At 46.3% G+C, this 13,736-nt stretch overlaps 2 protein-coding genes across 2 annotated transcripts in view; one reads left to right on the forward strand and one right to left on the reverse strand.

Annotated features, from left to right (window-relative positions):
• Positions 1–13,736, forward strand: part of LOC310902316 (uncharacterized protein) — a gene marked incomplete at its 3' end in the record, with an annotated part of 116,380 nt that overhangs the window by 27,321 nt on the left and 75,323 nt on the right. The gene's annotated exons all lie outside the window — the stretch shown is intronic.
• LOC310902199 (nuclear pore complex protein Nup153-like) overlaps positions 8,038–13,736 on the reverse strand; it is a 32,205-nt gene continuing 26,506 nt past the window's right edge. Inside the window, exons 15-17 of the mRNA XM_083843355.1 lie at positions 9,554–9,749; positions 8,982–9,027; positions 8,038–8,431 (exon numbers count right to left, since the gene is read on the reverse strand). The gene's annotated coding sequence lies outside the window, so the exon portion shown is untranslated. The remainder of the gene's footprint in view (positions 8,432–8,981; positions 9,028–9,553; positions 9,750–13,736) is intronic.

Consider the following 13,736-nt stretch of genomic DNA (forward strand, 5'->3'; position numbering starts at 1 on the left):
ATCAGTGAGCCGGGAAAAGGCAGGAGTCCGAAACGGGTAAAAAGTACTTAAAAGGATACCAAAAGAGTAAACGGTACTTAAGCCGTGGATGTTTCTTTTTGCAGGGATGCTCTGGACCAACCGCTTCTTTCTAGCGCTACCTCAAAGTAACTTGCAGATAGAACTCACAGGGAAGGTTGATCAAATGGTGATGATCGCTGTCATTCTGCTGGACACGCAGATACTTGCCTTTCGTTTTGGCTCATTTTTAATACCAATTAACTTCAGTGCCTCGCGTTAATAGACACCGTTTGACTGCATCGGCAAATGTTTCTGAGTCGTGAGTGTCGTTAAAGGCCTGTCACCTGTTGTGGTTTAACCCGGCTGGCAGCTAAACACCACACAGCCGTTCGCTCACCCTCCCCCCTCCCTCTCTGGGATGGGGGAGAGAAACAGGAAAGTGAAGCCGGTGAGTTGAGATAAAGACAGTTTATTAAGACAGGAATATAATAATAACAATAATAGTAATAATAGTGATAATGGTAATAGTATTAATAATAATAATGTGTAAGAAAACAAGTGATGCACAATGCAATTGCTCACCACCCGCTGACCGATGCCCAGCCTATCCCCTAGCAGCCGGCCCCCCACCCCAGCCAGCCACCCCTATGTATTGTTTAGCATGACGCCAGATGGTATGGAATACCCCTTTGGCCAGTTTGGGTCAGCTGTCCTGGGTCTGTCCCCTCCCAGCTCCTGCTGCACCCCCAGCCTGCTCGCTGGCAGGACAGAGCGAGAAGCCGAAAAGTCCTTGGCCTGGTGTAAACACTGCTCTGCAACAATTAAAACATCAGCGTGTTATCAGCGCTCTTCTCATCCTAATCCAAAACATAGCACCCTACCAGCTACTATGAGGGAAAATTAACTCTGTCCTAACTGGAACCAGGACAAACTGCTTCAGCACTTTTGATCTTTTACAAACTCAGCTAAATTATTTAAGTTCTACTTTGGGCACCGTGTTCCTTCATCAGCCAGGATTTTGTGGATAGAGTTGAGTCTTCTTATCACGCGAGGCCAATAAAACAACTGAGTAATTTAAACCTTTGTGGCTGCTCCCACCCCCAACACTTTCCCATTCCCATGACGACTTCTCATCCCCCAAATGACTTCTCACCCCCAGGTCTCACTCGGGGACCCACCACCCGCAGCCGCTCCCCATCAGGAGCAGCCATCCCCAAACCAATTGGCGACGCGGGCAGCGGCAGAGGGCTGCGTTCAGCCCCCACCCCCCCCACCCCCCCCCGCTGACCGATGCAGGAAATAAGTGCAGGCAGAGGCTTTGCAGGGTGGAACAGTTTGTAATTTATTCCCGGGGTAATTAATTGTGGCTGCCACCCCCAGCCCGTCCCCAGGTGAGGCCCGGCCGCCTGCTCAGGCGGGGGGCCCGGCCTGCCGGCCCATGCGGTCTCCGGCCCCCGGCTCCTCCTGCCTGACCCTATGCAGCCAGGACGTGTCCCCGACGTCGTCGTCCTGCTGGGACCTTGGCAGTCTGCGCCCCACCTGCCCCGCGTGCCAGGAGAAGCTCCTGACGAGCTCTCCTGCCATGGAGGGGCTGCGCTCCCTGCGCCGGGGCGAGACGCTGCGGGAGCGGTAGCTGGAGGGGCTCGTCTGGCGCTGCTGCTGCTGCTGCCGCTGCCCCAGCCGTGCGTTGCGCTGGAACCTCCTGCGTGGTCGTCGGGCCAGGCGCACGATGCCAATGATGTGCCCGCGGCACAGCGGGCAGGTGTCTCTTTCGGCAGCCCAGACGTGGACACACTCCAGGCAGAAGATGTGCCTGCAGGGGTCGATGCGAGCCGCGCTGGACATGCGCTCCAAACAGATGGGGCACGTCTCCTCCTCGGGGGCCTCCTCTGGCTGCCGCCGTGGCCGCCAGCTCATGATGCCTGTGGCCGCCGCAACGTGGAGCTGGTTTTCGTCTGGGGGAGGCTGCCCTGGTGCCAGGCACTTAGCAGCAGCCTGGGGTCTTCAGCACCCCCCGGGTCGCCGGCAGGACCTCGATGCCTTGCGTGTCGCTGTCTGGATCTCGACGCTTGGCGTGACACCAGCAGGACTACTGCAGATAGGAGCAGGAAGAAAACATTGCAGCAGCAAAGAGACATCAGCTTTCTAGGTTCAACCAATTGTCTAGAGTACTGTAGCGGTAACTGTTCTGTGTATGGATTGCAGACATTGCCGTTAGAATGGCAAATCTGCAATATGGCAATAATGGCAATAGGGTGACATCACCAGGGTCTCGGGGTGCCCCTGTTGGCAGCACTGACAGAGATCACCTGACTGTTGCGAGAAAATGCTGATGTGAGATGGCTGCTCCATGCTGACAGAAGCCAAGCAAGGAGAGCGGTATTAGGCTAATTAAGAAAAGCCATCTCGGAAGAGACCGAACCCAAGAGTGGGCCAAGGAGTGGGCCCTAAGGTATCAAGAATAAAGTGTCACTTCAAATACGTTCAAATACGTGAGACTCCCATCAAGTCAGTGCTTGATGGGCACCCCGAGACCCTGGTGATGTCACCCTATTGCCTCACAAGAGGTGGCTGGCTATAAATGCCCTGAGCGGCGCGCCTGCGGCCAGTCCAGCTGGCGGTATCGAAAGCTCGAGGTCCTAAGGCTGGAAGGAAAGAGAGAGGCGGAGGTGTGCCGAGAGGCACACGCGAAGCCATTGCTGTTGCACCCGAGCCATCGAGGTCCTTCGGTAATGTTCTCAAATCTATAGACATCTATCTGCCTCATCTGTCCTAAGCGCGGTCTTGCCATGTATAACCTACCACAAGCAGATTTGCCATTCTAACGGCAATGTCTGCAATCCATACACAGAACAGTTACCGCTACAGTACTCTAGACAATTGGTTGAACCTAGAAAGCTGATGTCTCTTTGCTGCTGCAATGTTTTCTTCCTGCTCCTATCTGCAGTAGTCCTGCTGGTGTCACGCCAAGCGTCGAGATCCAGACAGCGACACGCAAGGCATCGAGGTCCTGCCGGCGACCCGGGGGGTGCTGAAGACCCCAGGCTGCTGCTAAGTGCCTGGCACCAGGGCAGCCTCCCCCAGACGAAAACCAGCTCCACGTTGCGGCGGCCACAGGCATCATGAGCTGGCGGCCACGGCGGCAGCCAGAGGAGGCCCCCGAGGAGGAGACGTGCCCCATCTGTTTGGAGCGCATGTCCAGCGCGGCTCGCATCGACCCCTGCAGGCACATCTTCTGCCTGGAGTGTGTCCACGTCTGGGCTGCCGAAAGAGACACCTGCCCGCTGTGCCGCGGGCACATCATTGGCATCGTGCGCCTGGCCCGACGACCACGCAGGAGGTTCCAGCGCAACGCACGGCTGGGGCAGCGGCAGCAGCAGCAGCAGCGCCAGACGAGCCCCTCCAGCTACCGCTCCCGCAGCGTCTCGCCCCGGCGCAGGGAGCGCAGCCCCTCCATGGCAGGAGAGCTCGTCAGGAGCTTCTCCTGGCACGCGGGGCAGGTGGGGCGCAGACTGCCAAGGTCCCAGCAGGACGACGACGTCGGGGACACGTCCTGGCTGCATAGGGTCAGGCAGGAGGAGCCGGGGGCCGGAGACCGCATGGGCCGGCAGGCCGGGCCCCCCGCCTGAGCAGGCGGCCGGGCCTCACCTGGGGACGGGCTGGGGGTGGCAGCCACAATTAATTACCCCGGGAATAAATTACAAACTGTTCCACCCTGCAAAGCCTCTGCCTGCACTTATTTCCTGCATCGGTCAGCGGGGGGGGGTGGGGGGGGTGGGGGCTGAACGCAGCCCTCTGCCGCTGCCCGCGTCGCCAATTGGTTTGGGGATGGCTGCTCCTGATGGGGAGCGGCTGCGGGTGGTGGGTCCCCGAGTGAGACCTGGGGGTGAGAAGTCATTTGGGGGATGAGAAGTCGTCATGGGAATGGGAAAGTGTTGGGGGTGGGAGCAGCCACAAAGGTTTAAATTACTCAGTTGTTTTATTGGCCTCGCGTGATAAGAAGACTCAACTCTATCCACAAAATCCTGGCTGATGAAGGAACACGGTGCCCAAAGTAGAACTTAAATAATTTAGCTGAGTTTGTAAAAGATCAAAAGTGCTGAAGCAGTTTGTCCTGGTTCCAGTTAGGACAGAGTTAATTTTCCCTCATAGTAGCTGGTAGGGTGCTATGTTTTGGATTAGGATGAGAAGAGCGCTGATAACACGCTGATGTTTTAATTGTTGCAGAGCAGTGTTTACACCAGGCCAAGGACTTTTCGGCTTCTCGCTCTGTCCTGCCAGCGAGCAGGCTGGGGGTGCAGCAGGAGCTGGGAGGGGACAGACCCAGGACAGCTGACCCAAACTGGCCAAAGGGGTATTCCATACCATCTGGCGTCATGCTAAACAATACATAGGGGTGGCTGGCTGGGGTGGGGGGCCGGCTGCTAGGGGATAGGCTGGGCATCGGTCAGCGGGTGGTGAGCAATTGCATTGTGCATCACTTGTTTTCTTACACATTATTATTATTAATACTATTACCATTATCACTATTATTACTATTATTGTTATTATTATATTCCTGTCTTAATAAACTGTCTTTATCTCAACTCACCGGCTTCACTTTCCTGTTTCTCTCCCCCATCCCAGAGAGGGAGGGGGGAGGGTGAGCGAACGGCTGTGTGGTGTTTAGCTGCCAGCCGGGTTAAACCACAACAGGTGACAGGCCTTTAACGACACTCACGACTCAGAAACATTTGCCGATGCAGTCAAACGGTGTCTATTAACGCGAGGCACTGAAGTTAATTGGTATTAAAAATGAGCCAAAACGAAAGGCAAGTATCTGCGTGTCCAGCAGAATGACAGCGATCATCACCATTTGATCAACCTTCCCTGTGAGTTCTATCTGCAAGTTACTTTGAGGTAGCGCTAGAAAGAAGCGGTTGGTCCAGAGCATCCCTGCAAAAAGAAACATCCACGGCTTAAGTACCGTTTACTCTTTTGGTATCCTTTTAAGTACTTTTTACCCGTTTCGGACTCCTGCCTTTTCCCGGCTCACTGATGACAGCATTAGTAGCCCCTCAAGCTACTGTCCTACAGCCTTTCCCATCAGTGAAGAGATAGGAAAAACCCCACTACTTCTTGGAAGAGAAAACCAGCAGGTTTTTGAATAAAAGCACTCTCTATTGCAGCTAGGTACAACGAAAAGAGTTTATGAAATCATTACGGGACATTCTTGTAGAAAACTTCCTCAAGCTTGGAAGAAAAAAAAACATTTCAGCTAAGTAAAACAGAAAATAACTGGAAGAAGTGAAGTATGGCGGTGTTGGAAAAGTTGCTTCAAAGACTTTTTTAATTAAAAAGAAGGAAAAAAGCAAGTTCCTACTGCAATCCCATCTTTGTCAAACTGATGGCGGGCACCAGTACGATGTGTTCAGCTAACACAGGCTGGAAGTTGTAACTGCAGCTGTGAAGTTTACCCAGTAAAAAGACTCCGCAAAGCATTCTAGCAGTTCCGATGCAATCACTGCTTCCTGAATTTGTGACTCACGGTTAACACGGCAGTACAGGAAGAAGTCTGGCATTCACTGTGCTCTTACGGTAAAGAATCTGCCCTGCGCACACCATCCCAAGCCAGGTATGCGCTCCTAACAGGAAAGGACGATAGGCTGATAAGTCTCAGCAGAGGGAAAAAGACATCAGAGAACTACTTTATAACAGCAGCACGCGGGCTGCAACCAACGTTCTCTTCCTCTCATCATTTTCATTTCTGTGGACTCCAAGAGAATACACTCCCAACATTTTTCAGCTCTGGAGAACAAACAGCCCAACCAATCTCATTCACTGAACTACAAAACTGGTATTTTCGCTATCTAGTCCGGAAAAGGAGGCGCACGTCTCTAACGTACAGTGTAGAGACCTTGTTAATAGGCAAAGTCTGCATAAAATAGGTGGCCACAGCCTGATTTTCTGACGTTCAGGGCCTTGGGTCACACACCACCACAGCATCAGACTTAATGAAGTCACCAATCTATGTGGGCCTCTCGTTACGCAGGTCACATGTTATGGACCAACCTCTCAAAGGCCAAAAACCAGCACTGATACTGCCGGGCCAACACACATCTGTAGCATCCCATTTCTGGGTGACAACACAATGAATGTTTCCACAAAGTTCTCGATGCAACCTAACTACTGTGTTTGGTGATGCAAAGCAAGCCGTGTCAAAGCAGCGTAGCACCCAGGCACATTCCTGGAAGATGTTTTGCTGCTCACGTTGAAGAAAATAGATAAAAAAATCCTGTGCAGTTTGCACTTCTGAGCTCAAGTACCACAGCTATGCACTACAATTGAAGTGGCATCAAACCTTGTAAGGTTTTGAAGCTTCAGCACTGCCATCCAAATTCAAGGAGGCTGCATCTATTATCTTGAATTTGCCCCAGCTCAGTCCCCTGAAACAATTCCATAGACACGTACAAGCAACCCTTTTCCCACCCAGATTCTTTGCTTCATCTATTCCACCTCTACCTTGTGTCATATTCTTATTAATCTGCCCCTCAAAAGACTCCCTGGCTCACACAAAGAAGCAACCCAACAAATCCCCGTTCCCAGCCACATTGCTTTCATGCTTTGGGAAGAGTTAACTGCAACAGCTCTAACTGTGATGCCACCTCACCCCCTCCACCTATGTGAGGTTCTTTGCCTTCTGTCTCCTCCTACGTGTACACCTGCACTAGAACCAGGAAGAATGTGCTTCCTACAATACTCCAAGAGCCTCTTCTGTTTCAGGATGTCATCATTTCAATTCAGGACTGAAAGTATTCCTAGCAAAAACCCAACAGCTAATAGCTAACAGAAGCAGTTGCTGGTGATCAGCTACAAGCAACCTGGAAGTACTGAGGAGTCACAAAAGAGAATTTGCATTACATTTAAGAACAGCATGCAGCTTAGGACCACTGCTTTCACTGACTACACTAAGCCATAAAAAAGAATTGGATTCTTACCTGCCATCACAGCAATTATGGTTTATGTTGCCCCCAAAACACACACGGCAGTACCAGAACTGTGTCAACTAGCTTTAACAGCTTCCCCAGCTATTAAGTACAGTAATTTCTGCTTCCTTTTTTTTCTTGGAGGAATATTCTTTTGTTTCCAGCCTCACTTACTTATTATACACACTGTTAATTAGCAACTATTTCTCCATACTCATAGGGTTATGGAGTCCCTATGACTGGAAAAGACTCTGTACCCTTCAAGATAAGAACAGCATAAAGGCAGCAACTCGCAAGACTGCTCTAGCTTAAAGCAAAGCTTTCCTCATTGCTCTCATCTCCTTTGACTTGAGTGCTGTCATCCTTCTACCAGAGCTTTAAAAACTTCATTACCACGAATGAAGGAAGACCAGAGCAATCAGAGAGGGTAGCAGAGGGTATAACTTAAGGAGCTGTTACTAGGATTTTTTTGTTGTTCCTGGTGGACTATTTTTCTCCTTGCCAGCAAGGAGGGAAAACCAGCAAGTTGTTTTCTCCAAGATTTTTTTTTTTTAGGTTTAAGAACACGGATTATGTTGTAGCAATTTCTTCGCTGTAAAGCGTCAGCTGAGAAATCTAACAGTAAGAAGGGCAAGGGAAAACTGAATGCTGATGCAGAGAGTGCCAGCAGACATCATCCTCATTCCACGGGATGTTTGTAGCTATGGCAGTTGAAGTCTACACTTCCATATGCTTAACATACCCTATTTATAAGCCGATTTTAGCTGACCTAGCATGTATCAGTAGTACAGTTAGAGCCAGCAGCCTGCAGGAAAAAGTGGGCACAGGTGTTTCCATAGCAAGGCCTGTGAGTGTCTCCCATACATACTTCCAGTCTAAGCAAGCACATGAAAGGCTTGGCTTGTCGCTTACCTAAGGAACCAGGAAAACAAGGGGAAGCTAGATTTTGCTTGTGTCCTAATGCCCATATAAAAATAAAGACAGATGAAATACCCTTACTACCTTGTTAAATTCCATAAGCCGGAAGAGAACGTGCTGCACACAGGTACAAGTAAAATCCCTTGCTGGCAGGTTTGCAGAAACAAATTTTTTATTTACACAGGCAAGTCTATCTTTAGACCCCATTTACCTCTTTACATTTCTCGAATATTTACATGACTTCATGATGCTCCAAGAAGGGAGTGATGAACAAAAAGATTACAGAAACTGTCAAAAGCATAGCAAAAAAAACCCAACCTATCATTGTGCTTTAAAACTTATGAGCTAGAATAATGTAGAAGAAATGTAGTTTTAGCACTTTGGTCCTAACGGTCATGCTCTAGAAGACACTTAAATAGCAGAGGGGATTTCAGAAGTGACCGTATCCAGAGGTTGCCAGTGACAATTCATGAGTGAATCGTAGAGTTCTTCGCTTGTCTCCGTGAATTGTCTGTTCATTTCATCAACATCCAAGTAGAGCTGTGGATCTGAAAATAAAAGCCTGGTAAGTCCAAGTATCAAATCTGAGGCATGCACGCAAAAAAACTTCACGTGAAATGGCTAATAAAATGTATTTTAAGCTAAGTGTAATAAGCTATTAGATCTACTAATTTTAGTGAGGTATTTAGTCCTCTAAAATTTTGAGCCTCACAACTCCAACTTTTGGGAATTTGTATATTAGAAGGCTGGGACTAGAATTGTCTTTCAAGATAAAGACAAAGACAATGTTTAAGATAGTAAAGATAACGTTTAAGGATAATCAGCCATGAAACCCTCCCAAGAGTCATTTAATTCACTTCTACGGCAATACACGTTACAAGAAACCTGCTGCGAAGCATTGACAGTGTCCCGTTTTACTTGATGCGGTCAGTGTATGCTGTATCAGCTTTAAAACCCCAGCTGATTGCAGATCAACCCCACAGAGGTTTGACCTCAGCTGAACTTTCAAGATGTTCTTCATCCAGTAGAGGTTGGCTTGTATTGTTAAAAGGCACAAGGATGGCTAAACTCAAGTGACAATGATAGAACCCTTATTACCGTCAGTAATTAGGTCATCACCGATTGCAGTCATAACTGAAGATTCCTGAAAGACAGAAAAGGCTAAGTTTAATCATAACTCATTTCAGAAAGCATCACAGATTCAAAGTGCTGCAGTCTCAATCCATTCCTTCTTCCTACAACTACAAGGATAGATGGCATTTTATCTACTTATTTTTAGAAGAAAGCCAATATTGCAGTACAGGTTGGAAGGGACTTCCGGAGGTCACAACTAATACATTGACCACGATAAGACCACTTACAACAACTGTTTAATTTGCTTTAAGCAAAGCAAATCAGAAGAACAGGAACAGAAGAAGCGTACGCAATTATGCTGTCAAAACCATTCTTTGGTATGCGTGAACAAATAATGGTGTATAAATCACTAATTCTATGGATTTACTATTTAAGCACTTAAATACAAACACCTCTGAATGGAATCTGCTCTTTTAACTTCACACTAAGCAGAAAGCATGTTTTCAACTTCGGATTCTTTTTGCTGATTCACACAAATCTGTACAACATATTATCTGTGAAATATTTTCTTTACAGCAAGCGTGCACTATCTTTACCTCAAAAACAGCTGGAGCCATTAAAGAATCTCCTAAAGAGCAGTCTCCAACAGCTTGCATGCTGTCATAGGGAGCATAGGAGCTGTAGTTGTAGTCAGCGTAAGCATCGTAACTCCTCTGCGAGTGGTAGTTCTGGTAATCTTGGCAATAATCATTATAGTTGTATGACTGGTACCGCTGCAATTCTGCTTTCAGTCTGAAACATGAGAAGTTGCATACAGTCAGAGAACAAGAGACTGTAAACCCAGTTCTGAACTTAAACAATTTGTCAGCTTACATACTTCAAAGCTTAAAAGGAAGCTTTCCTAAACAGTCACCTCAGTGACAGCTTAAGTCACAGCTCAAAACCTCATTTCTATAGAAGCAAGCATCCTCACCTTTGCCAATACCAGAAGGAATTGTTCTCATGGATTAACTCCAGAGCCTTGACATGGTTACCTGTACACATCAAGTATTTTTAGCGTTGGCATAAGCAAGCTGCTGCTAAGTCTCTGTGCTTTGCTAAAGATTGATTTAAGACCAGAGACATTTATCAAGCACAGCTGCTTTAAAGATGCAGTCTTAACCCTTCTATCTTTTGTTTGGTTAATTACTAGATCTTATTTCCAGAAAGAAGTGAATGGAGTCAGATTATCCATTTCAAAGAAGCATCTGACACCGCCTGTCAGTTTGCCATGTCTACCTCCACCTGCTCAGTTTTTTTGTTTGTTTAAAGTCCATTAAACATTCAACAGCTGCCAACTATACCGCTCAGGTGAAGTCAGTCTTGCTTAACAACACAATCGCGATTCTCCAGCATGACGCCTTATTATTAGTGGGAGAATTACAAAATACGCTGGTTCTTAAGAAGAAAGGGCCAGCTGATTAGCTTTCACTACTTTCCCTTTCAAGATTTTCTCAGGGGCAGCTTCAGACTAATGACAAGAACCAAGACAAGTGCTATCTGTACTAAAACTGAGGTACACTGCATAAAGAACATTCAGATAACCCAGCTGCATATTCAAAAAAATCCGCTGTTTAGACTTGTCTTCACTGATTCTGTACAGGCAGACCTCCTGTGTTTGCAGTGCCCAGTTTCTCTGACTTGAATTGGGGATGCAGAGAAGTGAGTTCTATGCTTTTGGGGAAGAATACAAGCTGAAGGCATTCTGAAATAGCTTCCAAACTAAGCAAACATGAGGGACAAACTAATCCAATGGCTGGGTATTTCAGTGCTAAGAGAGCACGGTACTCAGCCATTCAGAAACGTATTACTGATGTGTATTTTAATACCTACATTTGTTTCAATACTGCAAAGCTACACAAGTTCTAATAAAGAGGTAATCCATTGTCTTGTTACTGTAGTAAACAAACAGAAGATACATCATCTTAGGTCTTCTGCTTCCAACTGCACTCTTCCTACATACAGTTGTGTAGGGAAGGAAAATCTGAAAATACTGTTGACGTTCTTCTGGATAGCCGAAGCAAGAAAACATGTTTGTGGCTTATTCTTGTTTTCAAAATAAAACAATATTAATTTAATCAAAAAATTTTGGCAAAGAAGTTTGGACAGTGCTCTCTTGGAGAAGAGCATTTCCATTCTAAAGCAGAAGGAGGCAACATTTGCAGAATTATGCTAGGTAAACAGAAACAGAAGTGTCATTTTTTACTATTTAACAGAACACACAAGCTAACCTCATGAACATACTGAAATTGTTTATATGAAGTCCTGTTTTGTCAGTATCCTGGATCAGAGTTCATCAAATTTGGTATCAATTCTTTAACCGTTCAGAGACCTGAATTGCCTTAAATAAGTGATAGAACTGAGCCGGTAGAGTAAGAAACCCTCTCAGGAAGTGCTAAGCTTTAAACTCCCCATTGCCCTAAGCTCATGAAAAGCAAAGAATAGCATTCTAAACCTGTTCTAGTAATAACGCCTTTGGCTTTCTCCCTGCGTTCCCATTTTTCCCCCCCACTTCTTTCCTGTCAACCCACTGTAAAACTAGTTATGTGCTTCTCTCAAACTAGAGGGAAAGCTCTAAGAACAAGAACTCCCTAGCATATAAAACCACTTCTTGTCCCTTCTACCTTATGCAGGCCCAAACCTGAAAATATTTTCCAATGCATTCAGCTTTGCTACTGTTGAGAAACAAGGCTGGTTACAATGGCAGCTAAGCCCAAGTTGCGCTGTCTGGCTAGACTTAACAGTTGGATTCCCCCAGCCATCCTGAAGCAGGTTGATGAATCCAGGGAGTCAAAACATAGGACTTCTGCATTTCTGGTTTTGTAGACTGCATCCTGTGTACAGCCACTACAGCAAGGGCCACAGACTTTCCAAAGGCAGAGCTACAAGAATCCGATTATTTAGAATAACTGTATCAATGCACAACTCCTTGGTTACCTTTTAGAAATTCCTATGCTCAGCCGGATTCCTTTTCCCCCCAGACCTGGTGCGTTCTGGCAGTCTTGCAGTGCCCTCATCTGATCACCTTGCTCACCAAATCTGACATAGGCATACCCTCTACTATTTTCAAAAGGGAGAAAACCAATTCTGGTATGCATAACAGTTACAAAGCTAACGAATTCAGTTTCTGTCTTCTACAAAAAACAGAAGATAGCAGCTACTATAGCTTCTATTACTTAAGCAACCTCTCTGGCATGTGCACGTGCACAGAAAAGGCTTTCACCAAATTAAAAAACTTGGGCCAGGAGCAAAAAGCTTATTCCTTGGTAGCATTAAGATGCAACTCACTGAGAGCCAGCAAAACAATACATTTTAAGTGCTCTCTGCGTAAGTAATCAGATTCCATATTTCTGCATATACAGCAGTTAATCAGTTAGCACTAACCCACTCCTTTTGGAGCCACAAACTTTATTGGTCACAAACACCAAGAGCTGGCTGTAATTATCTGAACCAGTATTAACCGGTACCTCTGAACTCTTCAAACAAAAATATCTTTCAGGTGCTCTTAGAAGAACAACATCAATTGCCTGCAACAATTTGATGGCTTTGCTAAACGGAGCACTGAAAAGCACAGTGGTACAGTTTCTTTTGTAGCCTGTTCAGAAATTATAGCCCCGTGCCTACAGCTTCAAATCAGGCCAAGCTTACCAGCCCAACTCTTACAGCTTAAGTTCACTGCACTCGAATGCCTTCAAGACGTGCTTTTAGGAGCCATGGAGAAGAACCCTCTGGTAAGACCACCATTATAAAGTACTGAGTGTTGTTTTACACTTAAAATAGAACTATCTGTTACAGTCATTCATCAGCTTTCCCTAGGCTGCTGCTCTCTCACTACTGAATGTGATCCTGCTCTCAGTTTCCCACTAACTTTTTCCCCCAGCGTTTATGGCCTCTTTTCATCTATGACACTTTTAAGGGACTACACCGTGTTGAAAAATGCTGGTTAACATTTCCTTTTACACAAGGTGCCTCATCGAATTTTCCTGACTAAACCAAACCCCAGAACCTTAACTAGAAGAGGAAGCACACAAACACATACGCCTCCCTGGCCACCATATCTCCCCAAAACATATCTGTTCAGTAACAGACCAACTGTAAGAATACTGCGATTAAAATCAGTATAGCTCTATACACTGCTTTTGTTCGGGATTAGTAGCTAATGTCCTTCCCCTTACCCCTTCTGGAATTAATACTGAATTCTGTACTCCAAAACGCGGTTCTTAAGTCATACAAATGACATTTAACAATCAGAATTTTTCCACACAGTGATCCTCAATAAAAACTTCAATCCTCTACTGCAGTCTTTCAACAAATTAAAGGAATACAAAACTGGCTAATAACTGTTCAGTGATTTTTGGACCTTTGTAGCACTAGAGTAACAGCAGTACACTCTGCAGCATAGTTGCAAGTACGTGGGAATAAGATACTCTCTCTCATCTCTTTTTTTCTCTGAAAAGTGTGAGGCCTCTATTTCACCCTACTAAAGATTTTACCACCAACTGTACTGCTAGCATTGAGACACTGCAACTTCTGTGCTTGTATGAGATGCAGGACAGGTTCCTTAAGGTGTCGCAATTTTTTGTCTAAACCTAGTGTTGAGATCAAAAAAGGGATTGCTACTAATTGCGTACGTATCAATAACCAGGACAGAAGACATGCTGCATATAGGAATTAAACTTTTTCTAAAGCTCTAGTACATGAACATATCAAATCCCGCAGATTTTTTCTAGTATGGTTTCA

Source organism: Anser anser, assembly GCF_964211835.1.
Source record: "Anser anser genome assembly, chromosome: 7".
NCBI lineage: Eukaryota > Metazoa > Chordata > Aves > Anseriformes > Anatidae > Anser > Anser anser.